We start from the raw sequence: 10,450 nt of genomic DNA, 5'->3' as shown, positions 1-10,450 counted from the left end.
TCTCAACCTTTCCCTTCCTATGTCATTGGTTCCAATGTGAACAATGACCTCCTGCTGGCCCCTCTCCCCCGTGAGAACATTCTGCACCCTCAGATATCCTTGATCCTGGCACCAGGGAAACAACACACCATTCTGCTTTTTCTCTGCCGGCCACAGAAACATCTGTCTGTACCTTGGACTACAGAATCCCCTAACACAATTGATCTCTTGGAACCCAATCTTGGATGTTTCAATAAAAGGTCACCTCTCATTCTTCTAAACCCCAAGGAGTCCAGGCCCAACCTCCTCAACCTCTCCTCATGGGACAGTCCCTCCATACCCGGGATCAGCCGAGTGGACCTTCTCTGGGCTGCCTCCAATGTCAATCTGTCTTTCCTCAGATAAAGGGACCCAAACCTGTTCACAGTATTCCCGCTGTGGTCTGATCGGTGCCTTGTATAGTTTTAGCAAAATCCTCCCCATTTCTATACTCCATTCCCTTTGGAATAAAGGCCAACATTTCATTTGCCTTCTCTAATGACCTCTGATTCACAGACAAGGATTCCCAAATTCGTGTTCTGTAGCTTTCTGCAGTCTTGCTCCATTAAAATAATATTCAGCTCCTCTACTCTTCCTGCCAAAGTAAATAACCTCACATTTTCCCACGTTTTATTTCTACTGCCACTCAATTTATCTATATCCCTCTGCAGACTAAAGGGGAGTCATTCTCACCTCTCATCTTCCCTCTTTAGCCCAACTAAAATTTCAGATTCCAGTTTACAAATAAAATCTTTGTTTTTTTTTTAAAACACAGGACAGTGGTTCACGTGTGGAATGAACTTCCTGAGGAAGTGGTGGATGTGGATACAGTTACAATGTTTAAAAGACATTTGGATAAGTACATCAATAGGAAAGGTTTGAGCCAGCAGTTACAATGTTTAAAAGACATTTGGATAAGTACATGAATAGGAAAGGTTTGGAGGGCAGGCATGTGGGGCTAGGTTAGTTTGGGATTATGGGCAGCATGGACTAGTTGGGCCGAAGGGTCTGTTTCCGTGCTGCATGACCAACTCCATCTACAAAATAGAAGGCGGGGGGGGTTGGAGTTCAGAATACTGTCTGGTCTAAGTTGGCACAACAGTGATGAGGGATCTCCTTCGTTGAATTCTGCGTTTGCTGTAATATCATGGGCACTAGAATGGGTGTGGTAAACACTAACTGATCTTTGTATCATGCTGATTTGCCTTCAGGGCACTGCAGTGAGCAGCTGGGAAGAGAAGAAGAAAAAAAATCAATACTGCATTCGAAACAGAAAAGAAAAAAAAAAAGGTTTGTTCCCAGTTTGAATACTTTCATTTCTCAGTTATGTACAAAACAGAAGTTGGCATGGAAGTAAATCAGCAAGCCACAATTAGTCTAATTTTGTTATTCTTACATGGGGTTTGGCTGAGGCAATGCCAGAATTTATTGCCTGTCCCTAAACACCCAAGACCACGTCTTGCTCACTCATTTCAGAGGGCAGTTAAGAATCAACCATATTGCTGCGGGTCTGGAGTCACATACAACACTGGCTGGATACAAATAGCAGACCTTGGTGAACCAGATGGGATTTTACACTAGTCTGATAGGAACGGTGACCATTCGACAGAGGACTAGTTTATTATTCCAGGTTTTAATAGTCCAGCTGCTGTCGTGGGATTTGAACCCAGATCCTGAACCTGGGCCTGTAGATTAGTAGCCCAGTCGCAATACCACTGCGCTGCCATCTCCTACTGATGAAGGAGAATATAGATACATTTAAAATGGGAAGCTAAAAGGCCACAAGAGGGAAAAGGAAGAGAAGGACACGTTGGTGCATTTGACTAGATCCCTTACAGTGTGGAAACAGGCCCTTCGGCCCAACAAGTCCACACCAACCCTCCGAAGAGTAACCCACCCAAACCCAATTCCCACCTGACTAATGCACCTAACCCTATGGGCAATTCAGCATGGCCAATTTACCTAACTTGCACATCTTTGGACTGTGGGAGGAAACCAGAGCACCCGGAGGAAACCCACGCAGACACGGGGAGAATATGCAAACTCTACACAGACAGTCAGCCGAGGCTGGAATCGAACCCAGGTCCCTGGCGCTTGAGGCAACAGTGCGAACCACTGAGCCACCATGCCATGATGAAGGCACCTGGAAAACGGCCCAGGAAGAGCTCAAATGCTAGTTTAGACTAGTTGGGCTGAAGGGCCTACATCCCACCGCGGTTGGTGTTGGGCGAGTAACCGGCCTGCAAATAGAATTTCCAAGCCTTACTTTGAAGTGTCTACTTTTTAAAATGACAGTAAAAAGAAAGCCAACTAGGGTAATGTACAAGATGTTAATGATAACCTTGTGAAAAGTTTAGCTGTTTCCAGGTCCCCTCTGCCATAGCAACCACTACTGCCAGTGAGCCACCTGCTGAAAGTGTGGGAGATGCCAGAGTTTCCTCCTCTAATATTAGGTGTGTAATGTGCTCACCCTCCCTTCCCATACTGCTGCAGTTGGTGCCAACTACTGCCAGAGAACATGGCACTCACTGGTTGCTAGTAGCTACCTCAGCAGCACAGCCATTCTTCATGATTTGCACATTGAAAAAACTAAACAGTTGCCAATATGCTGTCAGTCAGTCATCGGATGTGGGTATTATGAGCAAGGCTAGCACTTAGAGACCTTAGCTGAATCCCCCATTTATCAACACCCTGGGGGTTACCACTGACCAGAAACTCAACTCATCCGGTTGGCTACAAAAGGAATCCTGCAGCAAGTAACTCCCCAGAGCCTGTCCCACCATCGACAAGGCACAAGTCAGGAGTGTGATGGAATACTCCCCACTCAAGTGTTGGTGGAGCTACCCCCATCCAGGCAAGAAGCTTGGCATGATCCAGGACAAAGCAGCCCACTTGATTGACACCACATCCACTCCCTCCCCCACTGCCACTCTGTGTACCATCTACAAGACGCACTGCAGAATTTTAAAGATCCTCAGGGCAGCACCTTCCAACCCACGACCACTTCCATCGAGAAGGACAAGGGCAGCAGATACAGAATCCCTACCATGCGGAAGCAGACCATTCAGCCCATAGAGTCCACACCAACCCTACAAAGAGCAACTCACCCATACCCATCCCCATAACCCTGGATTTACCATGGCTACTCCACCTAGCCGCACATCCCGGAACGTTATGGGGCAATTCAACAATGACCAATCCACCTAACCTGCAAAGTCAGCTGTACAGCACGGAAACAGACCCTTCGGTCCAACTCACCCATGCCAACCAGATATCCTAAATTAATCTAGTCCCATTTGCCAGCACTTGGCCCATATCCCTCTAAACCCTTCCTATTCATATACCTTTTAAAAATGTTGTAATTGTACCAGCCTCCACCACTTCCTCTGGCAGCTCATTCCATACACGTACCACCCCGAGTGAAAGATTTGCCCTTCAGGCCCCTTTTAAATCTTTCCCCTCAAACCTATGCCCGCTAACCTCTGGACTCTCCCACCCTGGGGGTGGAAAAAAAAGACTTTGCCTATTTACCTGACCCATGCCCTTCATGATTTTATAAACCTCTCTATAAAGGTCACCCCTCAGCCTCCATCACTCCAGGGAAAACAGCCCCAGCTAGTTGAGCTCAAACTCTCCAACCCTGGCAACATTCTTGAGAGATTTTTAACTTGTGTACAACACCAGGTTATAGTCCAACAGGTTTAATTGGAAGCACTAGCTTTCAGAGTGACGCTCCTTCATCGGGGGTAATGGAGGGCTCAATCCTATCCACTACCACCTGATGAAGGAGCAACGCTCTGAAAGCTAGTGGTTCCAATTAAACCAGTTGGACTATAACCTGGTGTTGAGATTTTTAAACTTTGTACACCCCAGTCCAACACCGGCATCTCCAAAACATCCTTGTAAATCTTTTCAAGTTTCACAACATCCTTCCGACAGCAGGGAGACCCAAAATTGGACAGAGGCCTGTACAGCCGCAACATGACCTCCCAACTCCTGTACTCAATACTCTGACCAATAAAGGAAAGCATACCAAACGCCTTCTTCACTATCCTATCTACCTGTGACTCCACTTTCAAGGAGCTGTGAACCTGCACTCCAAGGTCTCTTTGTTCAGCAACACTCCAAGACCTTCTCATTTTTGGATTTTTTTTGGCTAATTGGTGCAAATTAGCATCCAGCAGGGTGTTTTACCTGAAATGGCACTGATTACATTATTCCTATAACAAGAAACTGGGACCAGATGTCATTGTATTGAAGGATCCACAGATACTTATTACACCAAGAGCTTGGGACAGGGGCTGCATCAGGGCTCAGAAACTGGTGCTCCAATGGGTTTGTACTTGACTAAGGCAGAAGGCCACAGCTCAGGTCGTGGGTCTGAGTCAGAAGCCTTTCCACACCGGTGTTTTTTGTCATTGCAATTACAACAACCGTTATTTCCAAGCATTACATTCCTGGCAGACATTAGCATCTGGGCGACCACGAAGCCAGTAGGCAGTTATGGGGAACCTGCTGCTGTTAGCCATGATGTGGAAGAGCTGGTGTTGGACTGGGGAGGAAAAAGGCTTATTAAAAAAAGTCACAACACCAGGTTATAGTACAACAAGTTTCTTTGGAAGCAATGTACTCTCACGCTCACTGCACAACACCCAGGTTACGATCCAACAGGCTTATTTCGGAGCGCTGCTCCTTCATCAGGTAGCTGTGGAGCAGGATCATAAGACACAGAATTTATAGCAAACAATCACAGAGAAAACCTGAAGGTTTTCTTGAGAATGTGACTTGAGCAATGTTCTGGGATTTACATATGAACAAACAGAAACCAACAGCCCATTCTCAAAGATGAAAGACTTAACAGCAATCTAGGTTTGTTCAATATATCGCTTCAGTCGCAGGACTCTAATAATTTGCAATAAATTCTGTGTCTTATGATCCTTTGCCACACAGTTACCTGAAGCAGCACCACTCCCAAATAAGCCTGTTGGATCGTAACCTGGGTGTTGTGCAGTGAGCGTGAGAGAACGGTGCTTCAGGTGATCAGAGGCAAGGTGGTGTACAATACCTTTGTAGTCTCCACTCAGGCATGCACACACACACACAAAACACAATCCTTAAAGGCTAAGCCTATGTAAACCAAGCCTCATATCAGGAGTCACTTTATTGCTGGAACAGCACAGCAGGTCAGGCAGCATCTAGGGAACAGAAGATTCGACGTTTCGGGCACATGCCCTTCTTCAGGAATCCTGAAGAAGGGCATGTGCCCGAAACGTCGAATCTTCTGTTCCCTAGATGCTGCCTGACCTGCTGTGCTGTTCCAGCAATAAAGTTTCAGCTTTGATCTCCAGCGTCTGCAGACCTCACTTTCTCCTCATATCAGGGGTCACCTTGCATGTGGAGGAATAGCTCAGTGGATAAAAAAGGCACTGAACCTTGCACACAAATACTATTCACAAATCAAGAGCATGCCAACTGCGATTTTTTTTTTGGTGAAACCAGTAAAGTGAGTCGTCCACAAATAAATTTTAAAACCAAGAAGCAGAAATCATACTGCCTGCAACAGTTGTCGACTCGCCAACTTTCAGGGCATTTAAATGGTCATTGGATAGACATATGGATGGGAATGGAATAGTGTAGGTTAGGTGGGCTTCAGATTGGTTCCACAGGTCAGCGCAAGATCGAGGGCCGAAGGGCCTGTACAGCGCTGTAACATGCTGTGTTCATTTCTCATGCTGGTTCCTCCCAACAAATTCTCACTCAGAGACAAAACGTTAACATAACAAGATTCGAGACAGGAGAAAGCAGCTGAAGACTGCACACGCAAAATTGGACAAGCAGCCAAAGCAAACACTAGCAAAAATAAAAGTCAGACAAAAAAAAAAAAAAATTGAGACTTGCACAAAAAGGGAAACTGGTTTATGGCTCATCGGATGCCCTAAGGGGCAGATGCAGATTTGGTGTTAGCTAGATTTTCCACTCCACGTCCAATGTCATGCTGATTTCATCACCCTTGTGTGGGCAGGAGAATGTTAGATATGTGATAAGAGCAAGCTGCTTCATCCCTAGTTGCCTGAGCGATAAGGATTGAGAGTGTGCACGGGCTCATTTGTAACTGTCTCACTAATCAACACTGATCTCACACACAGTCTTAATATAGCCACGTCCTCAGAATACTGGGTGACACATTGTAGCCCAGTAAAAAGCAAGAATCCTGCAACACGGATATGCAAGCAGGGACAAGAAAAATAAAATTCAAAAAGGGAGTTAGAGGTTGCAAAATAGTGAAGTGGAAGAGGTACAAAGCCCCATCTTCAACTTAGAGTCATACAGCACGGAAACAGACCCTTTGTTATAACCAGTCCATGCCGACCCTAATCCCAAGCTAAACTAGTCCCACCCTGCCTGCTCCTGGCCCATATCCCTCCAAACCGTTCCTATTCATGTCCTTATCCAAATGCCTTTTAAACATTGTAACTGCCCCCACATCCACCACTTCCTCAGGAAGTTCATTCCACACGCAAACCATTCTGTGTAAAAAAAAAATGCCTCATGTCTTTTTTAAAATCTCTCTCCTCTCACCTTAAAAACGTGCCCCCTAGTCTCAAAATCCACCATCCTAGGGAAAAAAAACAGCTCCCATTAACTTGATCTATACCTCTCATTATTTTATAAAGCTTTGAGACGGTCATTCCTCAGCCTCCTGTGCTCCAGTGAAAAAAGTCTCAGCCTCTCAAACCCTCTGTTACTGGCAGCATCCTGGTAAAATCTCTTCTGAAGCCCATCCAACTGAGTAATATCCTGGAAACAGGGGAAATTTGGAGCCAGAAATTCCTCCCATGACACACTGAATTCACATTTCATAGCTGTTCCAGGATATTAAGAAAAAAATGTAACCTCCACCCCACCCTCCCAAGGTTTAAACAAAATAGATAGAGGCATATTAAAGACTGGGGATCAAACCTTTGATCCAGGGGGCAGATTTCATAAGCATCTCAAATTTTCTAAAAGATGGATTTTTTTTTAAAAAAAATTATTACTGGCACATGTACGTAGGCACAGCAAAAACTTGTGTTTTGCATGGAAAGCATTTGGGAGGGAATTCCAGAACTTGGAATCCAGGAAGCTGAAAGCAGTGAAGACAAAGCGAGTGATGCTCCAGGGAGGCCGGAATTAGCAAGAATGCAGAGACTGGAGGACAAGAGTAGGCCAAGCAGCACAGAGGGGAGTTGACAGAGGGCAAGAATGTTTTTCAAAACCACCACAAAACAGTTTGTGATCACCTTCTGGCTTTCAGTCAATGTGTCTAGGCAGTTTGGGAGTGATGTCTAGGGAGACGCATCCAAAACAGGACCTCGATTGTTCCACAGCGCTGGATCCCTATCACTTGCTTAATCCTGTTTACAGCTCTTAAACTCCAACGGCCTCAAGCAAACTTCTCGAGAGGTCACAGAGAGAACAATGAGCACACACCGCCAGTCAAGCATCAATCTTCTGCTCTTCACCCCCCCCCCTCCCCACAATTACATTTCCACACTTTTTGATCTGATTTGGTTTATTAATGTCACGTGTACCTAGATACGGTGCAAAGTATTGTACTATGTGCTAACCAGACAAACTATACCTTGCGTAAGTTTAAAAATACAAAATAAAACACTCACAAACACCAGGTTATAGTCCAACAGCTCAAAGCTCACGATTCCAAATGAAGCTGTTGGACTGTAATCTGGGTGTTGGAGAGATTTTCAATTTTGTCCACCCCAGCTCTCCACATCATTTCATAATGACATCAGGCAACAGATCAGAAGGTAGCATATAGGGTTACAGCCAAAGTGCCAAGAAAGATCAACTCTAATATCTTGAGAGGTCAGTTCAGAAGTCAAATAACTGCGGACGAAACTGGTTCTTAAAATTGTCCGTACACTCTTGTATCTTCTGCTGTATGGAAGAGGCAAAAAAGTATCAAGATATTCTCAACCCAAAAGCCGTTGGGGCATTTTCAGCCCCTGTTATTCACAAGCCATTGGCCATACTGACAGCTCGGTTTAAATCTTTTTTTGTTTTAAAAAAAAAAAATCATTTAACCTATTTTCCGAACCAACCTGTTCGGAGAGGTTACGACACACCCCTGGATCTTGAGCCTGGGCCTTCCAGGCTCAGAGATAGGGACACCACTGCATCCATTAGAGGGTAGAGTTAAACTTTGTTTTTCAGTTCCCAGCGTAAACAGAGCTTTTTCCAAATCGACCGATTCGGCGATGTAATGACGCACCTCTGGAGCAGGCGAGACTTGAACCTGGGCCTCCCAGCCCAGAAGTTGGGACACTACTGTTGCGCCACAAGAAGGTCCTTTGTTTAATCCAGCTTTGTACCAACCCCACCCCTGCCCCACCCCAACAACCACCCTTGTGTCTAAAATCACATTACGAGAAGATTTGTAGCTCAGGTGGAGGTCCTGGATGCAGGTTTGCTCACTGAGCTGGAAGGTTCATTTTCAGTCGTTTCGTCACCATACTAGGTAACATCTTCAGTGTGCCTCTGGATGAAGCACTGGTGGCATGGCCCACTTTCCATTTATGAGTTTAGGTTTCCTTGGGTTGGTGATGTTAACTACGCAGAGCAGCGGAAAATCACCTATACAGCATATTCAAAAAGAACAGGCAACCCAATGAACAAAGTCTGCCAATTTTTCAGCAACAAACCCCAACAAGCAGACAGAACGCACCCAGAAACCCGAGCCACCTCTCCCCTACATCAAAGGCATCTCGGAAATGACTGCCAGACTACTCAAGACTCCTTGGTATCATAGTAGCCCACAAACACACTAAAAAGAGCAGCTAAATGAACTTAAGACCCTATACAGGCAACAAGCAAAACTAATGTCATTTACAAAATACCTTACAAGGTAGGCCACTGTTGGAATATTGCGTGCAATTCTGGTCTCCTTCCTATCGGAAAGATGTTGTGAAACTGGAAAGGGTTCAGAAAAGATTTACAAGGATGTTGCCAGGGTTGGAGGATTTGAGCTACAGGGAGAGGCTGAACAGGCTGGGGCTGTTAACCCTGGAACATTGGAGGTTGAGGGGTGACCTTATAGAGGTTTATAAAATCATGAGGGGCACGGATAGGATAAATAGACAAAGTCTTTTCCCTGGGGTCAGGGAGTCCAGAACTCAAGGGCATAGGTTTAGGGTGATATAAAAGAGACCTAAGGGGCAACGTTTTCATGCAGAGGGTGGTACGTGTATGGAATGAGCTGCCAGAGGATATGGGCCGGGTGCTGGCAGGTGGGACTAGATTGGGTTGGGATATCTGGTCGGCACGGAGGGGTTGAACCGAAGGGTCTGTTTCCATGCTGTACATCTCTACAACTCTATGACTGTAACAAACACTACATTGGGCAAACAGGCAGAAAACAAGCCACCAGGATACATGACCATCAACTAGACAGGACCTCTCTCACTAGTATCCTTACACACGGACGAGAAGAGAAAATAAGTCACCTGCGCCACTGCTGAAAGCATTGAACTCCTTCCCTGTTAACCCCCTGCCAGCCCTGGCCTGCAATCATGGGGCATAGCAGCATCTCATCACTTGGAACAAGGCCGTCTGGTCCACTCAAAGTCTGGTAGGTAAGTCATAGTGTGTGCTAACCTTGCCTGCAGAGAGTCTGTATTTTCTTACGCTCACCCAAAACCCAAAAGACAGGCTAAACGGTGAGCAGTCAGGAACCCTGACCCTTTTTGCTTCCATCCTCCCACACCTTTTAGCATCCATATTCCCGATTCCCAACATCCCGTAACATTTTGCTTTTGCAACCAAGTCCCACTTTTCTACACAAACCCTCTCTGTGGAAACTTCCGGCACGAAGAGGCCAAACAAAGATGGCACCTCCAAGCACGCAGTTGGGCAAGAGGCTCACGGGGCACGCAAGGGGTTAAACCCAACTCTGATGTGAGACAGGAGACAACACAAAGGGTGACACAATGCAAGTTGACCTCACAGCCTGGTGGCAAGATGAACCAACAAAAAAGAACGTTTTCTTTTCCTCAGGTATTCTTTAACCACCCTTCGGAGACAGTAGGTACCTGCGTACCAATTTAGCGCCAAGCTAGTTGTCCCTGCAAAGCCTTTATCCAATATTTTTATGGCTAACTATTCTTGTGCTGGGAGGACGGTACAGTAAACCACACAGTGATTCAGCATAGTCAGAAATGGGGAGGAAGGGTTGCAGGCAAAATGTCAGTATCTCAGAAAGTAACAATTCTAATAAGTTGTCACGAAAATGTATGCTGTACATATAGTCCCGTGATTTTGTTTTTTAGATTAGATTACATTACATTACAGTGTGGAAACAGGCCCTTCGGCCCAACAAGTCCACACCGACCTGCCAAAGTGCAACCCACCCATACCCCTACATTTACCCCTTACCTAA

At 45.7% G+C, this 10,450-nt stretch overlaps 1 protein-coding gene and 1 long non-coding RNA gene across 3 annotated transcripts in view; one reads left to right on the top strand and one right to left on the bottom strand.

The window, feature by feature from the left end:
• LOC122543397 overlaps positions 1-1,476 on the top strand; it is a 16,682-nt gene extending 15,206 nt beyond the window's left edge. Inside the window, exon 4 of the long non-coding RNA XR_006310012.1 lies at positions 1,230-1,476. This is a non-coding gene — a long non-coding RNA (uncharacterized LOC122543397). The remainder of the gene's footprint in view (positions 1-1,229) is intronic.
• Positions 1-10,450, bottom strand: part of LOC122543396 (activin receptor type-1B-like) — a 56,198-nt gene that overhangs the window by 37,306 nt on the left and 8,442 nt on the right. The gene's annotated exons all lie outside the window — the stretch shown is intronic.

The sequence above is a fragment of the Chiloscyllium plagiosum genome, chromosome 43, assembly GCF_004010195.1.
Source record: "Chiloscyllium plagiosum isolate BGI_BamShark_2017 chromosome 43, ASM401019v2, whole genome shotgun sequence".
NCBI classification, from domain to species: Eukaryota; Metazoa; Chordata; class Chondrichthyes; order Orectolobiformes; family Hemiscylliidae; genus Chiloscyllium; species Chiloscyllium plagiosum.
The sequence above is the reverse complement of the archived record's forward strand: the minus strand, read 5'-3'. Positions and strand labels throughout refer to the sequence as shown.